Source organism: Piliocolobus tephrosceles, chromosome 2, assembly GCF_002776525.5.
Source record: "Piliocolobus tephrosceles isolate RC106 chromosome 2, ASM277652v3, whole genome shotgun sequence".
Classification (NCBI taxonomy): Eukaryota; Metazoa; Chordata; class Mammalia; order Primates; family Cercopithecidae; genus Piliocolobus; species Piliocolobus tephrosceles.
The window spans coordinates 161,785,249-161,804,776 of NC_045435.1; positions in this window are offsets into that span (position 1 = coordinate 161,785,249).

Genomic DNA, 19,528 nt, shown 5'->3' on the forward strand with positions numbered 1-19,528 from the left:
AAAAAAAAAAAAAAAAAAAAAAAAAAGAGAGAGAGAGAGAAGAAGAAGAAGTGGTGAAAGTGGGCATCCTTATCTTGTTCCCGTTCTCAGGGGGAAGATTTCACCTTTTCCCTATTCAGCATAATGTTGGCTATGGGTTTGTCATAGATGGCTTTTATTACCTTCAGGTGTATCCCTTCTATGCCAATTTTGCTGAGGGTTTTAATCATAAGGATGCTGGATTTTGTCAAATGCTTTTTCTGCATCTATTGAGATGATCATATGATTTTTATTTTTAATTTTGTTTATGTGTTGTATCACATTTATTGACTTGTGTATGTTAAGCCATCCCTGATTCCCTGATATGAAACCCACTTGATCATGGTATATTATTTTTTTGATATGCTGTTGGATTTGGTTGACTAGTATCTTCTTGAGGATTTTTGCATCTATGTTTATCCAGGATATTAGTCTGTAGTTTTCCTGTTATGTCATTTCCTGGTTTTAGAATTAGCATGATACTGGCTTCACAGAATGATTTAGGGAGAATTTCCTCTTTCTTTATCTTTTGGAATAGTTTCAGTAAGATTGGTATCAATTCTTTGAATGTCTGATAAAATTCAGCTGTGAATCCATCTGGTCCTGGACTTTTTCTGTTGGCAACTTTTTTTTTTCTTTATTACCATTCCAATTTGTTTACTTGTTATTGGTCTCTTCAGAGTTTCTATTTCCTCCTGATTTAATCTAGGATGACTGTGTATTTCCAGGAATTTATTTATTGCCTCTAGATTTTCTAGTTTGTGTGAGTAAAGGTGTTCATAGCAGACTTGAATAATCTCTTGTATTTCTGTGTAATCAGTTGTAATATCTCCCATTTCATTTTTAATTGAGCTTGTTTGGATCTTCTCCCTTCTTTTCTTCATTAGTCTCACTAATGGTATATCAATTTTGTTTATCTTTTCAAAAAACCAGCTTTTTGTTTCATTTATCTTTTGTATTTTTTTTTTTTTGTCAATTTCATTTAGTCCTGCTCTGGTCTTGGTTATTTCTTTTCTTCTGCTGGGTTTGGGTTTGGGTTCTTCTTGTTTCTCTAGTTCCTTGAGATGTGACCTTGGAGTGTCTATTTGTGCTCTTTCAGACTTTTTGATGTAGGCATTTGATGCTGTGAACTTTTCCTGTTAGCACTGCTTTTACTGTATTCCAGAGGTTTTGATAATTTATGTCACTATTTATCATTCACCTCAAATAACTTATTAATTTCCATCCTGATTTCATTGTTGAACCAAAGATTATTCAAGAGCAGATTATTTAAATTCCATGTATTTGTATAGTTTTGAGGGTTGCTTTTGAAGTTTTCCAATTTTATTCCACTGTGGTCTAAGAGAATACTTGATATAATTTAGATTTTCTTAAATTTATTGAGATTTGTTTTGTGACCTATCTATCACATGGCTTATCTTGGAGAATGTTCTATGTGCTGAGGAAAACAGTGTATATTCTGCACTTATTAGGTAGAATGTTCTATAAATATCTTTTAAGTCCGTTTGTTCTAGGGTATAGATTAAGTCCATTGTTTCTCTGTTGACTTTCTGTCTTGATGACCTGTCTAGTGCTGTCAGTGGATTATTGAAGTCCTCTGCTGTTACTGTGTTGCCATCTATCTCATTTCTTAGGTCTAGTAGTAATTGTTTTATAAATTTGGGAGCTCCAGTGTTAGGTGCTTATATATTTGGGATTGTGATATTTTTCTGTTGGACTAGTCCTTTTATCATTATATAATGTCCTTGTTTGTCTCTTTTATAACCATTGTTGCTTTAAAGTCTCTTTTGTCTGATATAGGAATAGTTACTCTGGCTTGCTTTTGGTTTCCATTTGTGGAATATCTTTTCCCACCCCTTTACCTTAAGTTTATGTGAGTCCTTATGAGTTAGGTGAGTCACTTGAAGGCAGTGGATACTTAGTGAATTTTTATCCATTCCGCCATTCTGCATCTTTTAAGTGAAGCATTTAGGCCACTTACATTCAATATTGGTATTGAGATGTGAGGCACTGTTCTATTCATCATGTTAGTTGTTGCCTTAATACCCTGGTTTTTTATTGTTGTTTTATAGGCCCTGTGAGAGTTATACTTTAAGGAGGTTCCATTTTGGTGTATTTCAAGGTTTTGTTTCAAGATTTTGAACTCCTTTTAGCACTTTAGTAGTGGTGAATTCTCTCAGCCTTTGTTTGTCTGAAAAAGACTTTATCTCTCCTTCATTTATGAAGCTTAGTTTTGCTGGATTCAAAACTCTTGGCTGACAATTATTTTGTTTCAGGATGCTAAAAATGGGACTTCAATCCCTTCTGGCTTGTAAGGTTTCTGCTAAGAAGTCTGCTGTTAATCTTATTGGTTTTTCTCTATAGGTTATCTGATGCTTTTGTCTCACAACTCTTAAGAGTCTTTCCTTCATCTTGACTTTAGATACCTGATGACTATGTGCCTAGGTGATGATCTTTTTGTGATGAATTTCCCAGATGTTCTTTCAGCTTATTGTATTTGGATTTCTGTATCTCTTGCAAGGTCAGGGAATTTATCTTCAATTGTTCCTTCCAATAAGTTTTCCAAACTTTTAGATTTCTCTTTTTCCTCAGGAATGCTGATCATTCTTAGGTTTGCCTCTTTAATGTAATCCCAAACTTCTTGGAAACTTTGTTCATTTTTAAAAATTCTTCTTTCTGTGTCTGTCTGATTGAGTTAATTCAAAATCCTGGTCTTTGAGCTCTAAAGTCCTTTCTTCTACTTGTTCTAGTCTACTGTTGACACTTTCCAGTGCAGTCTTTCATTTCCAGAAGTTGTGAATGTGTTTTCTTTATGATATCTGTTTATCTGGAGAAGTTTTCATCCATACCCTGTATTTGTTAAAAATCTCTTTAAGTTGGCTTTCACTTTTCTGTGCTATCTCCTTGAGTAGCTTAATAATCAGTCTGGCAATTCAGAGATTACTTCTTGGTTTGGATCCATTGCAGGGGAGCTAGTGTGACCTTTTGGGAAAGTCATAGAACCCTGTTTTGTCATACTACCAAATGACTTTTCTGGTTCCTTCTCATTTGGGTAGACTATTTCAGTGGAGAGGTCTGAAACTCAAGGCCTGCTGTTCAGATTCTCTTGTCCCACAGAGTAATCCCTTGATGTGGTGCTTTTCCCTTAAGACCCAAGGGCTCTTCAGTCAGTTTGTGGTGAATGCTGTCTTACCTGGGACCCACCCTTCAGAGCAATGGGCTCCCTTCTGGCCCAGGGTGGGTCCAGAAATGCCATCCAAGAGTTAAGTCTTTGAATCGGGGACCCTAAGAGCCCACTTGGTGCTCTACTCCCCTGTGGTCAAGCTGGTACTGGAGGCCAACAAGTTTCAGAGGCTCACCCAAGGCCCTCAACATAGTACCTGGGCATCACTGCTGGTTATTCAAGACCCAAAGGCTCTTCAGTTAGCATGTGATCAATGCTGTCAGGACTGGGTTCTTCCCTTCAAGGCAGCAGATTCTTTTCTGCCCCAGGGTGTTTCTGGAAATGTCATTTAGGAACTAGGGCTTGGAACAGGGGCCTCATGACTCTGATCAGTGCCTTATTCTGCTGTGGTATCAAAGATACAAGACACAGTCCCCTCCACTCTTGCCTCTCCTCAAGTCAAAGGAAGGGCTCTCTTTTGGAGCCATGAGTTGTGCAGCCCGGGGTTAGGGGAGGGGTGATGCCAGCACTTTCTTAGCTACCCCTGCTGGTGTCTCAGTAGTCACATGTCCCCCAGTCCACCGTCTCTGGGCGCAGTTCAGCACTACCACTCAGGTAAGAGTTCGGTCCTTACAGCCTAGACAGCCTTTCAAATTTACTTAGAGACCCAGAGCCCTTTAGCCCATGGTGGCAATTGACCTCTGGGGATTAGTGATTCCCCTCTGGCTAGGGCTGGTCCAAATGCTTCCTCTGTGGGTGGATGTAAGCTGAGTTTGGTCTGGTTTTTCTTTCTGGTCTAACAGACAGCACTGAGTTCATCAATGCCTCACACTTGCTGTGCTCTCACTCTCCCCAGCACCCAGAAATACTCTCCACACCATGCTGCACTGCTGTGGATGAGGGAAGGGTGGTGTCGGGGCTTCAAGATGGTTTTTTCTACCTCTTCAGTGCCTCTTTCAGTGATATGAAGTTAAAACCAGGTACTATGAGTGCTCACCCTATTTGTGGTTCTTATGGAGGTGCTTTGCTTGTATATATAGTTGTTAACTTGGTTTCCTTACAGGTGGGACAATAGGTGGAGCCTTGCATTCTGCCATCTTGCTCCCCATTTTATGATGAGAAATATGGTGGTCACAAAGGTTAAATAACTTGCCCAAGGCCACAATACCTGGTAGAGCTGGGCTTTAAACCCAGATGGGTATTGTAAAGTTACAGCTCTACCTCCTATAAGGATAATGTTAAACTAAGTAGGCTCCTAAAATACTCATTAAATAAACATTCTGCAAAAGTTAGTTCTCTTCCCTTCTTTCTATGTTGTGTCTCCTGTAACACCTTGGTCAGTAGTAAATGTCTGAAAAAAAGGGTCAAAAAAAGTGCACTAGAAGATGGGGTGGAGGTGTAGAGGGCAGGGAACTGGTACAAATCACTGGAACCCGGAAGTCTGGAAAAGGACTCAGTGCAACTCCCATGCAAAGATTTTTAGCCTGTCTTCTACTGCTGAGGACTTGAAAATAAGGTCTTCACAGGACCCAAACCTACTCATGGTAACCCTGTCTATAAATACTGATTGATTTCCAGAAAACACTAATTTTTTTTAGGATGTATGTATATATGTATGTATGTATGTGTGTATATATATGCATATGGAATATAATAAATAGTATCATGTATAGTATTATATATTTAGAAATTTTGACATCATATAGGAGTGGCCTTTTATTTTTTTAAACTCATTTACAATGAATTTGTTGTTCTGGCTGCCCAGTATACCCTTCCTGTATGGAGAATTCCCCATACCCTGGCACCTTGTGCTTAAGTGTGGTCATGTGGTCTCAGTACAACCTAATAGGTTGTTGTAGTAGCACCTTACAGGTGTTCCTGCCAGAACTGAATCTTGAGAGGCTGGTCAGCTGGTGATAATTTGCAGCAGAGTGGTAGCATAGAGAGCATGTCCAGGGCAGTGAAATGCAACAGCAGCAGTGGAGAAGGTTTAGAGGCAGGGATACCTATAGTGCTTGTAGTGCCTATGATGCTGTGCTGAGCAAACATATCCTGTGGTAGGATCATGGCTCTTCCTTGTTCCCCAGCTAATATACTTTTCATACATACCTTTTAGGCTTAAGTTTCCCAGAGTCGGTGTCTGTTGTTTTTAATGCCCCAAATATCACATTGATTTTAGCAATTGTCAAAGCAAGGTTGGGATATCAAATAGCCATTCCAGATTGGACTTGGGTTTGGATATCATTTATGGAAATAATGCTCTTTGCTCTCTAAATATGTGGGCAGGAAGAAAACAATCAGAATCAATCATCAAACCACTTCTGACTGCTGGCTCTGTATGGCTATTGGTTTCTTGGTTTATTTCTTATTTTATCTAAAGCCAGGTCACGCTATCCAGGTGGAATGTTCATAAAAACCAAAGACTTTAGTGTGAACATTTTCTTTAAGGTCAATGTAATTTACAGTCTGTCCAGAGAAGCTTTTAGAGATGTAGAATGTGACTGTAATCCACAATGCACTCTCATTACCCTTCCCTCCTATTAGAAATTGATTTTGGCACAGTTCCTTCAGGTGGAAAGTGACTCTGTCAGCAATTGCTGTTTCTCTTTTCACACATTGGGGTTTCCCCCACAAAAGTATTAAAGTCTCTTTAGTGTTCCTTTAGGAGAGGTTAAATACAGTTATCACCAACATTTGCAGTTTCATATCTGCTTGCTATTACTACTGTGCTTTGCTTCATAGGCAATTAGCAATCATGTGGAGTGGAAGATCTTTTCCTAAAATTACCTGAGCTTGGCTACTTCGTGTGCTGGGTAACCCTGAAGGAAAACGCTGCCAGCAAGGCACTTAGCCCTGGCTGTGGCTGACAGCATGTGTCTTCCTCTCTCCCTACCACTGTGGATCTCTTTGTCCCTTTAAGAACAGCTAACACTAACAGGGCCACCAAACTATTTATGACACCTTGCAGCTTGACACTCAACAGGTCCAGAGAACACGGCCTTCTTCCGTAGATAAGTTGCAGCTGACAAAGATGGTGGTCAGCTTATCTTTGTATGTGGCCAGTGGAGTTCCTGTAACCTTAGGGAATTGGGTAGTGCCTCTTAATAGTGCCCATGGTGCTCACTTTTTTTTTTTTTTTGAAACAGAGTTTTTCTCTTCTTGCCCAGGCTGGAGTGCAGTGGTACAATCTCGGCTCACTGCAACCTCTGCCTCCCAGGTTCAAGTGATTCTCTCACCTCAGCCTCCCAAGTAGCTGGGATTACAGGCGCCTGCCACCACACCCAGCTAATTTTTGCATTTTTAATAGAGATGAGGTCTCACCATGTTGGTCAGGTTGGTCTCGAACTCCTGACCTCAGGTGATCTGCCCGCCTTGGCCTCCCCAAAGTGCTGGCATTATAGGTGTGAGCCACCGCGCCCGGCCAGTGCTCACTTCTTAATACAATGCTTTTTAACCTGTTTAAATTCATGCCCCTTTGTTTAAATGTAAAAATTCTGCCCCATATATTAAACACTACATCTTTCATGTAATTGCAGACATCAAGTAGATATTAAGTTTAATTTTCTTTATACATATTATTCATTTTTAAAGTTTCCAAATATGAAAGCCTATTGACTATGCCCTTGAAAAATGCAGTAGGCTCAACAGAGATTTGGGTCAACCTGACTAGGAAGGAGGCTCCTTATTAATAGTTACAGATTATGGCAAAACTGAAGAGGGGTGGATCCAACAGCCATTCTGAACCTTCTCTTCATTGCCATCCACTTGAAACATTCACTAGCTCTTCCATATTTGCTTGCAGTGAGGGATGGCCATGTGACATCATTGTTGTAGTAGTGAGATCCAAGTAGAAGTCTGCTGGTGAGGGGTTCTGGGAAACCTTTGCTTACCTAATAAAAAGGATGGACTTAGCTGGTTTCATCTCTTCACGCCTTCTTGACATACAGAAGTTTGTCACCTTCAGCAACCTCAGTCTTTCAGTGTAAAATGTTAATAACACCTAACTCATATATTGCTGCAAAGGATATAAAGATAATATATTTGAGATGAGGGTATCTTTTAAAAATATTAACCTAATTTTTTGGCACCTGTTATTTCCACATACCATTTGTGCTCTCATTCCCCTCCCCCTCTCCTTTTATTTATGGTGCTATTCTATAATTATTATCCCAGGGACAAGATGTATTGGTGAAAACAGATACACAAGGAGTCCCTTCTAGTCTAGTGGGGGTAGGGAAAGAAAGGACACGGCCGGGCGCGGTGGCTCACGCCTGTAATCCCAGCACTTTGGGAGGCTGAGGCAGGTGGATCACAAGGTCAGGGTATCGAGACCATCCTGGCTAACACAGTGAAACCCCGTCCCTACTAAAAATACAAAAAAATTAGCCAGGCATGGTGGCGGGCGCCTGTAGTCCCAGCTACTCAGGACGCTGAGGCAGGAGAATGGCATGAACCGGGAGGCAGAGCTTGCAGTGAGCTGAGATTGTGCCACTGCACTCCAGCCCACAGAGCGAGACTCCGTCTCAAAAGAAGAAGAAGAAAAAAAGAGGACTCAGGACATAGACTCGAGAACTCCTAATGATTCAAGATGTTTTCAAATTTGTAAAATCAGCTTTTTACTTTCAGTTTTTTACTTTTCCAGGAACATGGAGTAGACATATTTCCCCCTATTTCTCTCCCTAAGTGTAAAAGACCATAAAAGACCATCTAGGGACTTAAGAACCCAAATAATGACACAATGGTGAGTTCCCTCAGTTTTCTTTTCTGCACTATATTTCCCAGACTTGGAGCTGAAGGAGTCAGCAACATAGAAACACCAATGGGCACAAACAAAAGTAGCCCAAATGAAAGCCTCTTCTCATTAACCAGTGGACCAGGAAAAGGCAGCCTAACAAGGCAGAAAACTTTTAGATGATAACTGTAATAACTTCTGTACTCCAGCCAAGCACCATAGGAAAAAAATGCTGCTCCAGCCCACTTATGCCAACAAAGACCAAGTTATGAGCTTAAATGTCCACCCTCACCCAGCTGTGATGAACTGTCCCAACCCTCCTACTGGGATGGTGCCAGAGAAGGCCAAGTAGAGAGTTGGGACCTTAATCCTCACTGGGTGATAAGGAGACCCACCCCTCCACAGTGTCAGTGGAGACCATGTGGGAAGCCTGGACTTCTTCCCTTAACTATCAGTAATGAGGTGTTCCTCCACCATCCCAGTGGGGTAGTAGTAGAGAAGGCCTAGCAGTAAGAAAGCCGCCCTCCCAGCCACCCCCACGGCATCAGCAGAGGCCATGTGGGGAATAGTAATGAGGTACTCCTACTCCTCCCAGCTAGGGAAGTCTCAGTAGAGAGGACTTGTGGGAAGCTGGAACTTCTAATCTCACCTAGCAGTGGCAAAGAATCCCCTATCCTGTCAAGTGTCCATGGAGGATGAGTGGGGAACCTACTTGTGGCAGTAATGAGATGCCCTTCCACCCCTTACCACCTTGCTGGAGCAGTGTGTCAGAAGAAGTCAGCTAAAACAGAAGGTTCAGAGAAGATAAAGGTCGTTTCCTAGAAATGATCAGGTTTCTATTGAAAATCACCTGTCACATCAAGAACCAGGAAGATTTAAAACTGAATGAAAAAGACAGTCAATAGATGTCAATATCATGATGCCAGAAATTTTAGCATTATATGACAAAGATTTTATAACAGCCATCATAAAAGTGTTTCAATGAGCCATTAATGAATATACTTGAAACAAAAGTTAAAAGTCTTAGAAAAGTAAAAAGCAAGTATCAGCAAAGAAATAAAAGATATAAAGAAGAACCAAATGGAAATTTTAGAAGTGAAAAATACAATAAAGACACAAGATGTGCTTTCCCCCTATGATCAGGAACGAGGCAAAGATCTCCACTCTCATCACTCTTATTCAGCATAGTGATAGGCGTCTTAACCCAAGCAAAAATGCAAGAAAAGGAAATAAAAAGCATACATATTAGAGAGGAGAAATAAAGCTGTCCCTGTTTGCAAATGACGTAGTAGTCTATACAACAAATACCAAGTAATCTACATAAAAACTGTAATAAGTGAGTTTAGCAGACTTGTAGGATACAAGATGAACATATGAAAATCAATTTATTGCTATGTACTAGCAATGAACATGTGGCTACTGAAAAATTGCAAAATAGTACAAAGTTTTTATATATTCTTCACCTATACAATCCCAATTGTTAACATCTTGTGTGAACATAGAACAAGGATCAAAACTGTGAAATTAACATTGGCACAATACCATTAACCAAGGCTGGAGTGCAGTCGCGTGATCTTGGCTCACTGCAACCTCTGCCTCCAGGTTCAAGTGATTCTCCTCTCTCAGCCTCCCGAGTAGCTGGGGCTACGGGCATGTGCCATCACGCCTGGCTAATTTTTGTGTATTTAGTAGAGATGGGGTTTTGCCATGTTGGCCAGGCTGGTCTCAAACTCCTGATCTCAGGTGATCCGCCTGCCTCGGTCTCCCAAACTGTTGGGATTACAGGCATGAGCCACCATGCCTGGCCTCCACTAATGTATTTTTTTTGTTTTTGTTTTTGTTGTTCCAGGATCCTACTCAACATACCACATTGTATTTGGTTGTCATTTGTCCCTATTCTCTGACAGTCTCCAACTGTTCCTCAGTCTTTGTCTTTTGTGTGATCTTGACACCTCCAAAGATCAGTTATTTTATTGTATGTTCCTTATTATTACCCTGCCTAGGGCATTCTCCTGATTGGACTGAACTCTCACACGAAGAAACCATCTGAAAGCTTCCAACTTCTGAAATTCAGAAAGAATTCCTAAGGAAATAAGGGGTGGGGAAGGAAAGTAAAGCTACTGCTGGTCCTTCAGAGGAGTCTTCTCCTTTTGAATTTTTAGATGTATCTCTGGGGAAAAGACCAGAAAAACACCAAATAGATTTGTGGAGCCCAAGAGCTAAAGGCATATGTGCCATTTTTCTGCATAAAGGCCCAGGAAGGCTGAAATTACCCAGAGAGGGATGGAGCTGGCTGTGAGGGGTGTTTGAGGGAGTAGAGAAGGCACCATATGCGACACGGCAGGGCATGGCAGAGTAATTTTTTGTGTGCCAGGGAATGGGCGCAGAAGCCACTAAAAAAGCTTGTGAGCTGGGAACAAGGAGCATCTCCACAATGAGCTCCCTGACAGATAGGTCAGGGGATCTTTCAGCCAGTGTGGACAGGAAACATCAAGGACATTACATAAGCTCCCCCTCATTCCACCCCTGAATCTAAATGTGATCGAGAGGACAGAGAGATGCTCCAAATTTGCTTCTCACCTACCAGAATAGGGACTCTGTTCTCTGTATTTTTTTTTTTTAATTTTCATTTCACCTTTAATGATTATCCAAGACCCCAGTATAACAATTAACCCAGCAGATTTTGTTCACATGAATGGCCAGAGTACAACCCTTTAAATCTTTGAATTGAGAAAAAGGCTTCAGATTTTAAGTTTTGAGAGTATTTTTCCTGCTTGATCTAGTCTACCATTGAAGCTTTCGAGTGTACTTTGTATTTCATCCAGTGATTTCTTCAGTTCCGCGTTTGCCTCGTGCTCTGGTAAACTCTGTAACTGGTTGGTAAATACCTCAAGCATATCCAGAATTGCTACTGACATTTCCCTACTTTCTTTTTCAGAAGTCTCTTGAATCCCCCTAATCTTGGTTAAAATCAGTTTCCACAATTCTCTATATGGCATTTCTTGAATTTCTTTTGGATGGGGATCTGTTGCTGGAGAATTACTGGGTTCCTTTGGAGGCGTCCCACTTCCTTGCTTTTTCATGTTTTCTGTGTCCTTCTGTTGAAATCTGCGCATCCTGTGTAAATTGCTTCATCCAAGTTTGTGAACTCACTTTGTTGGGGAGGACTTCTTCCCTTTCCCCGCACGCAGGAGCTACAAGCCATCCCCGCCTATCCGACTTCTCTGCAAAGGCTGCCTGGATGCCTCTGCTCCGCTCCTCCTCGAGCTCCCCGTGGCTTCTTGACTGAATCCCGCGTTCTCTCAGCTGATCTGCTGCAAGTGTGAAAACCTGCCGGCTCCTTGGGTTCCCTTCGGAGGAGAGGCGTGTGGCAGATGCATCTACCCGGCCATCTTGAGCCTCTCTGTTCTGTATTAACCAATAAATAAAGTATGTTGCTCATGCTCTTGAGCTATCATCTGGGATTCATACCCCCTAATAAATGCCAGTGAATATTATGAATAAAGGTATATGTGCACAGGAGTGTGTGCATGAGTATGAGTGTGTATGTTTCTTCCAAGCAGAGACAGCAGCATTTTCCAAGGTCTGGAGGTAAAGTGAGAATGTGCATGTGGAGAACTAGAAACCATTCATGGGGAAGTACACCAATGGCTGTTTTGTCAGATTGGGTTCCCATTGATACTGTGTTTTTTCTATTACACAGTGATATGTGTGGAAGGCACCAAATCATGATGCTAGGAAAAACATCTTGATATGTAATGACATACCCACCATCTAGGTAATGGTACTACATGTCTTTGGTCCTTCCGCATGTGCCAGAGGCTGTGCTGCCATTAACCATGAAAGGAACCCTTCAGCATGTTTATGAGTGTGGATGAGAGGTATTGCCCCTTATTCCTCCAGATGGTGAGCAAGTTGAAATGACAGCTCAGCCACTCCACCACCAATAAAACTTCCTGACACTCTGTAGTCCTTTATGGACTATGACTCCGTTCAAATTTCTAGACGTATGGAATGTAGAATTTTAGGCCAAAGAGGTTCTGAGTGGGGCCAATTGCCTAAATGTACAGATGGTGAGATTGAGGTGTAAAGAGGCAAGGATGCCTTGCCTAAATGTCCTCAGCAGGCCTGTGACTGAATCTCTGGGGCTCCAGGCCCCCAGCCCAGTGTTTTCTGGCTACTTCACCATGTTTCATGGCTCTCTGGAGTAGCCTCCTTTCAGGAAAGCACTACCTGCCCCTTCGGCTCATTCAACTTTCAAAACCCAGTTCAAATACCCGCTGAATTGACCTTCCCCATGGTAATTCTTATTAATTTGGCAATTAAATAAGTGTTGTCTAATGCCCTACCTTCTAAGGTTATTCTGTCAACTTAAATATTGTTTTTCTTTTTTTTGCTGTCAAGTCTTTTTTTTCAAAAAAGACTTAAATTTTAAAGTCTTTATTATCTTATCCAATAAAACTACTAAATTTTTGAGGATAGGCATCATAATTTGCGTGTGTGTGTGTGTTCCCTCAAAAGTATCAAGCACAGTGTCTTGTACTAGTAGGTTGCCTCTAGTAGGTAAATAATAAATATTATTTGATTTCATACTGCTAGCACAAGTTCACAGCCATGTAAAATGAGATGCAAAGGCAGTATAAGGTTAATAACATGGACTCAGGAATCAGCAGGCCTGGTTTTGACAAGTTGTGTGACTTTGGAAAAGTTGCTTAAGTTCTGAGCCTCAGTTTTCTCATCAGTAATGTGGGTTAATGACACTAATCTCTTACAGCATTGACAAGAGGATCACATGGGATTTATATATACATTTATATATATATATAGCTATCTGTATATTACTAGATATAGTTATTATAATAGTAATATAGTAATCATTACTGTATTATATATTATAATAATAACTATGACTATGTATAGTAATATATAGATATAGCATATGAAACACACACATATATATGGCCACAGCTATAATCCTTCAGTTGATGCAGCTATTACTACTACTAAAGTCATGAGTTGGAAATCAGGCCAATTAACTTCATTCATTGAGTTCTATGGGCTCAAGCTAAATCTTCAACAAATATAGTCATCTCAACACCTCACAGAAGGGTTAGAGAGTCCAGGCAAAGTCATGTGGGTAGGCCCTCATGCAAATTCTCACCCACTGTTATCCCACCATACTCCCACACTCATAAAACAGTAGCGTATATATAACACAGGGGCCATGTACCACAGTGATGTGTATTTGATACACAAAAATTATGTGAATTATGCATGTGTGTACATATGTGTATGTGCACACATTTGCAGGATAGTACTCTCCAAAAACAAAAACAAAACAAAGCCCTCCCACCCCGGCCAACTCAAACAAGTAGTCCTCTTGCCCAATAGTTGTTAGCCATATTCTCTCCTTGCATAAATAAAACCACTAGGAGGCGCCTTAATCCTTCTCTTTAGCAGCCTTTCTGCTCGTTAACACCGGGGAGTCAGGTCTAAAAGTCTTTAAGTGAATCTTTCTTTCTCAACCCACTGCAGAGTGTGCAAATCATTTCCTCAGCTGATTCAGATGTATTATGATGTGCTGGGAAACCTGAGCATTCTCTCACCCTGTGGAGATTAATTACCTTGAAATATTCATTGGATTAAATGTATTTAAACATGTACTGTTTAAAGCTCAGTGCTGCAAAATGTCATCCTCAAGATATATATTACGGGCATTAAATAATTAACTTCAGTGTGTGAGAGGAGAGAGGGGGAGGGAGAGGAAGAGTGAAGGTGGCGGGGGGGGAGAGAGAGAGAGAGAGAGAGGGAGAAACACATGCTTATTTAGTGCTAGGCCAGTGGTGAGACTGAGAGCAAGCAAATCTAAAGCGTTCCATAAATCAGCTAAATCCTGGCTTCACCTGTTACTAGAACTATGTGACCTTGGGCAAAATACTTCACCTCTCTAAGCCTCCTCTGTAAAATGAGAATGACGGTATCTCAGAAGCATGAATTTTAGATAGTAATACAGGGAAAGCACTGGGTATCCTGTCTAAGACATAGCAGCACTCACACAAAGCAAGACTCGGCTCCCCCTCCCCTCTCTCCTCCCCCCTCCCCCCTCCCCTCCCGCCTCCCCTTCTTCTTCTTTCTTTTTTGCTCCTTTAGACCTAGATATGAGGGCTTGATCTTGGCTCTGCCATTTTCCTTCCTTCTCTGTGCCAAAGTGTTGTCGCTCAGCTCTGGGAACAGCAGCAGAGCATGTGTGTGAGGCGTACTGTCTCTAGAGACAAACTGCCCAGGCCCATGGCGAGACTCCAGCATGTACCAGCTGTATGACCCTCAGTGCCTCAGCTTCTTTATCTGCAAAAGGGGATAATAACAGTACCTTGCCTCACAGGGCTGCTGCAAGGGTCTAAGGAGTCACCACACACATAAATTCATGAGAACAGTACCTGCTACATAACCAGTGCTTTCCAGGGGTTGGCTATTGTTATTATTTTGAATTCAATTCAGATTTCATGTGTATTCAACTCCTCAAGCTGTATTTTTCCCAGTGCCCCATCCTACTTGTCTCAATGTCACACTTACTTCTTGAATGTTTCAGCAGCCCCTGTGCAGGCCTGCCTTCTCCAAACAGCATCTGCTGTATGCTCTATCCCTCTTTCATTTAGCCAAATTTCCCTCTTCTTAGGATCCTGGTTTATGGCCTCTGTAGGAATTGAAGCAAAGCAACTCATCTTAACATCATACTAAGAGACTACAGCTGAATATAAGCTCTAGTGGGGCAGAGGTGCTGTCTGTCTTATCCACTACCTATTCCTAGTACCTAGCAGGTCCCTGAACATAGAAAGTGCTCAATAAATACGTTACGTGACTTTTTGGACTTTCAGAAACACAAAATATTTGTTGAAACTAATGGATTACCTGAGGTCAGGAGTTTGAGACCAGCCTAGCCAACATAATGAAACCCTGTCTCTCCTACAAATACAAAAATTAGCTGGGTGTGGTGGCAGATGCTTGTAATCCTAGCTACCCGGGAGGCTGAGGCAGGAGAATTGCTTGAACCTGGGAGGCGGAGGTTGCAGTTAGCCGAGATTGCGCCATTGCACTCCAGTCTGGGAGGCAGTGTGAGACTCTGTCTCCAAAAAAAAAAAAAAAAAAAGAAAGAAAAGAAAGAAAGAAAGAAAGTAACGTGCCTTGAACGGTGGGATTTCAGGCATCTTGACAGGCTGCTGAGGACAATGCTGAAGGTAGGGGACTGTCATCTGTGTCCTTCAGACCACGGTGGCTAGGAGACTTTCAACTTTACTTACACATGCAGCTATTTTTTTTTTAACTTTTTCTTTTGAAACAAATTTTGACTTACAGAAAAGTTGCAAAAAATGTACAGTGAGTACTCATATATGCATTGCCTGGCTTCCCTAAATGTTAAAGGAACATCTTAAATAACCATAGTATGGTGATCAAAATCATGAAGTTAACATGGGTGCTATTAGTGATGTTATTATGAGTGTTATTAATTACTATGAATCAAGCAACAGGCCTAATGTGATTTTCACCAGTTCTTTCACTGATTGGATCTCACATCGCATTCAGTTGCCATGTCTCCTTGGTCTCCTCCAATCTGTGACATTTCCTCAGTCTTTCCAGTCTTTGCTTGTCTTTTGTGACCTTGCCACTTTTAAAGAAGGCAAGTCAGTTATATTGCAGAATAACTGTCAGTGGGGGTTTGCTTGATATTTTCTCACTATTGAGTTGAGGTTATGCATTTTTGGCAGGCATACAACAGTGATATGACCTTCTCAGCCTATGGATCAGGGAGTACATGATGTCAATAAGTCTTATTATTGGTGATAATTAACCTTGATCATTTGGTGAAGGCAGTATCTGCTGGCTTTCTTCATTGTAAAATTACCATTTTTCTTTTCATATTTAGTGAATATCTTGAAGGACATATTTGAGACTATGCAACTATTTTGTTTCTCCTCAAAGTTTCTCATACTAATTTGAGCATCCATTGGTAGATTTTGCCTGTAATAATTATTACTGTGGTGTTTACCTAATGGTGACTTTTAAAAATATTTTCCCATTTCATCTACATTTATTAATTGGAATTCTTCTGTAAGTAAGAACTATCCCTTCTTCCCAATTTATTTTTGGAATTTTTATTTTTATGTCAGTAAGGAATCATGGATATTTATTTTATGAATTATAATGCAATACTTTGCTTGTTTACTTATTTCTCAGTTTGTTCTGGTTTTGGCCAATGGGGTTGCCTTCAAGTTGACTGTTGTGTTCTTTCATGTGTTCCTATGCTTTTTTGAGCCCTTCCCTAAGGCTATATTTGCTAACCATGTACATCACCTGGACATGTCCCCCATTACGCATGGTGGGTTGGTGGGGAAGTCCAAGGAGGCAGAAAACTGGTAGGCAGTGGTTGGGTCTCCTGAATGCTTGTCCTGCTCTCTGCCAAGGCATCACCCTGCCTCTCCACACATCACAACTTTTATTTACCATGAAATTCACATAATTCCTCCCCACTCTGCTTCCCTGGGCTCAGCCAGTCACTGAAAGACTAGGAGGCTAGGAAACAACGAGACACATCCACAATGTGGACTATTTACAAGAAAATTGCCCTGTACTGTTTAAAAAGTCAATGTCATAAAAACATAAAACGAAAGTGGTGAGGATGTTGTCAATTAAAAGAGGCTAAAGAGACATAACAATATCAATCTCTTGCAGTTGCTATGGGCTGAATTGTGTCCCTCCACAAAAATCATGTGTAAGTCCTAATCCCCAGTAGCTCAGAGCATGATCTTCTTTGGAAACGGAGTCGTTGCAAATGTTATTAGTTAAGATGAGGTCGCAATGAGGTAGGGTGGACCCTAATCTACTATGACTGGTGTCCTTATACAGACTGACAAAGTGTCAATCTCTGATGGGATCCTGCTTTTTTTCAAAAAGTCGTTTTAGAGACAATCGAGGATATTTGAATTTAAACTGGATATTATACACTGGAAATTATTAATTTTCTTAAGTATTACTTTACTATTATTATTAGTGGTATTTAATAACAAGTAGTATTATTAAAGTATTTAGTATTGCTAAGGTATTTAAGTATTATCCTTTCTTAGATACTACCATTCTGTAGGAGAATATCCTTGTTTTTAGGAGGTACATGTTTAAGTGTTTAGTGGTGAAATGTACTGATGTCTGCAACTTATTCTCAAAAATGTGTAGTCTAGTAAGTACAGTAAATGTGGCAAAATGTTAACAGTTATTAAATCTAGATGTATGATATAAGTGTTCCTCTTTCAGCATTCTGTATCTTTGAAATTTTTTAAAATGAAAAGCCTGAGGAAAAATTACTCCTATAATCTTATTTTATATCCTCCATTTATTGAGGAAAACCTTCCTTCTTTTATTTCCATAAAAATGACAAAGGCCAGTTCCATCCAACTGAAATGGTCACACAACCAGGAGTTCAGGAACTCACAGGAACAGTATAATGGGTATTAAGCCTGGATCTGTGGAAGATGGTCAGGTATGGACAGTAAAGCTCCAGCCCCTGCATAGCTGGGCTCAAGTCCCAGCTTCTTTGCCTTTCCCTCATTTAGTGGTCTCGGGCAAGGCACTTAAAACTTCTGGGCCTAGTTTCCTCAACTGTAAAATAAGGATAGTAATATGTTATTTGTTGTGAGAATCGTATGTTACATTTGTACATGTTATATAATATTTATGTGTGTAACACCAACATGTAAAGCAGTAAGCCGACCACAAGCAGTAGTTGTTGTGTTAAGTACCAAGGGCCATCTTGGGAGCCCCTGCAGGTGATTCAGGCTTACTGGAGAATGTATACCTCAAGGAAGCAGAGTTGGGGATCTTGCAGGGTAGGTGGGGGTGGGCTCTGTCTCCAAAAATGGTAAGATAATTTTAGCAAATGAGATTGTACATACAATCAGCGTACCTTCATAATTTTGGGTTAAGAGAATTAATGTATTAACTGTGACCATTTAAAGTATGTCACAATATTTAAAAATTCTGTTTTGGCATAACTTACTTTGTTTTTAAAGAGTATGAGGAGCCTCAAAAAATAGAAGGGTTGGTAATTGGCGATCTTTATGCAAAAGTATAAAACTTGATCTTTTTGTCACACAACATATAAAAATTAAATAGATCATAGACCTAAATGTAAGAGCCAACTGTAAAGCTTACAGAAGAAAAGACAAGAAAAAGTCTTAGTAATCTTGGGTTAGACAAAGATTTCTTCAATAGGATACAAAAAGGATGAATTATAAAATAAAATATTTATTAAATTGGACTTCATCAAAAGACAGTGCCTTCAAAAGTCATCATTAAGAAAATAAGAAGGCAAGCTCTAGACTGGTAGAAAATGTTTGCAAAACATACGTCCAACAAATAACTTATATCTAGAATATATGAAAGAATTCTTACAACTCAGTAATAAGAAGGCAACCCAAATTAAAAAATGGGTAAAAGGTTTGAACAGACACTTCATTAAAGAACATATTCAGATGGCAAATACATACATAAAAAATTGCTCAACATCATTAGTTAGAACCACAATGAAGGCCGGGTGCAGTGATTCACGCCTGTAATCCCAGCACTTTGGGAGGCCAAGGTGGGCAGATCACCTGAGGTCAGGAGTTTGAGAACAACCTGGCAAACATGGTGAAACCCTGTCTACTAAAAACACAAAAATTAGGCAGGTATGGTGTTGTACACCTGTAGTCCCAGCTACTCGGGAGGCTGAGGCAGGAGAATTGCTTCAACCTGGGAGGCAGAGGTTGCAGTGAGCTGAGATCACGCCACTGCACTCCAGCCTGGGCAACAGAAAGAGACTCCATCTCAAAAAAAAACTAAACAAAACAAAAAACAAAACAACAACAACAACAAAAAACCCACAATGAGACATCACCACATATTTATTAGATGACTAAAATTTAAAAGACAAGACCGTGGCAAAGATGTGGAGCAGCTGGAACTTTCATACGCTGTTGGCAGGAATGCAAAATAGTAAGGCCACTTTGGTAAACAGTTTGGCCGTTTCTTATAAAGTTAAGCATATACTTAATGTAATTTTTAGCAATTCCACTTCTAAGTACTTACTCAAGAGAAGTGAAAATATATGTCCACAGAGACTTGGATGGGAATGTTTATAGAAGCTTTATTCATAATACCAAAAACTTTGAGGCAACACAAATGCCCATCAGCTGGTGAATGGATAAACAAACTATACTATGTCTGTACAATGCAATGCTACTCAGTTAAAAAAAAAGGAGTGGGCCGGGCGCGGTGGCTCAAGCCTGTAATCCCAGCACTTTGGGAGGCCGAGACGGGCGGATCATGAGGTCAGGAGATCGAGACCATCCTGGCGAACACAGTGAAACCCCGTCTCTACTAAAAAAATACAAAAAACTAGCCGGGCGAGGTGGCGGGCGCCTGTAGTACCAGCTACTCGGGAGGCTGAGGCAGGAGAATGGTGTAAACCCGGGAGGTGGAGCTTGCAGTGAGCTGAGATCCGACCACTGCACTCCAGCCTAGGCGACAGAGCGAGACTCTGTCTCAACAAAAAAAAAAAAAAAAAAAAAAAAAAAAAAAGGAGGGAA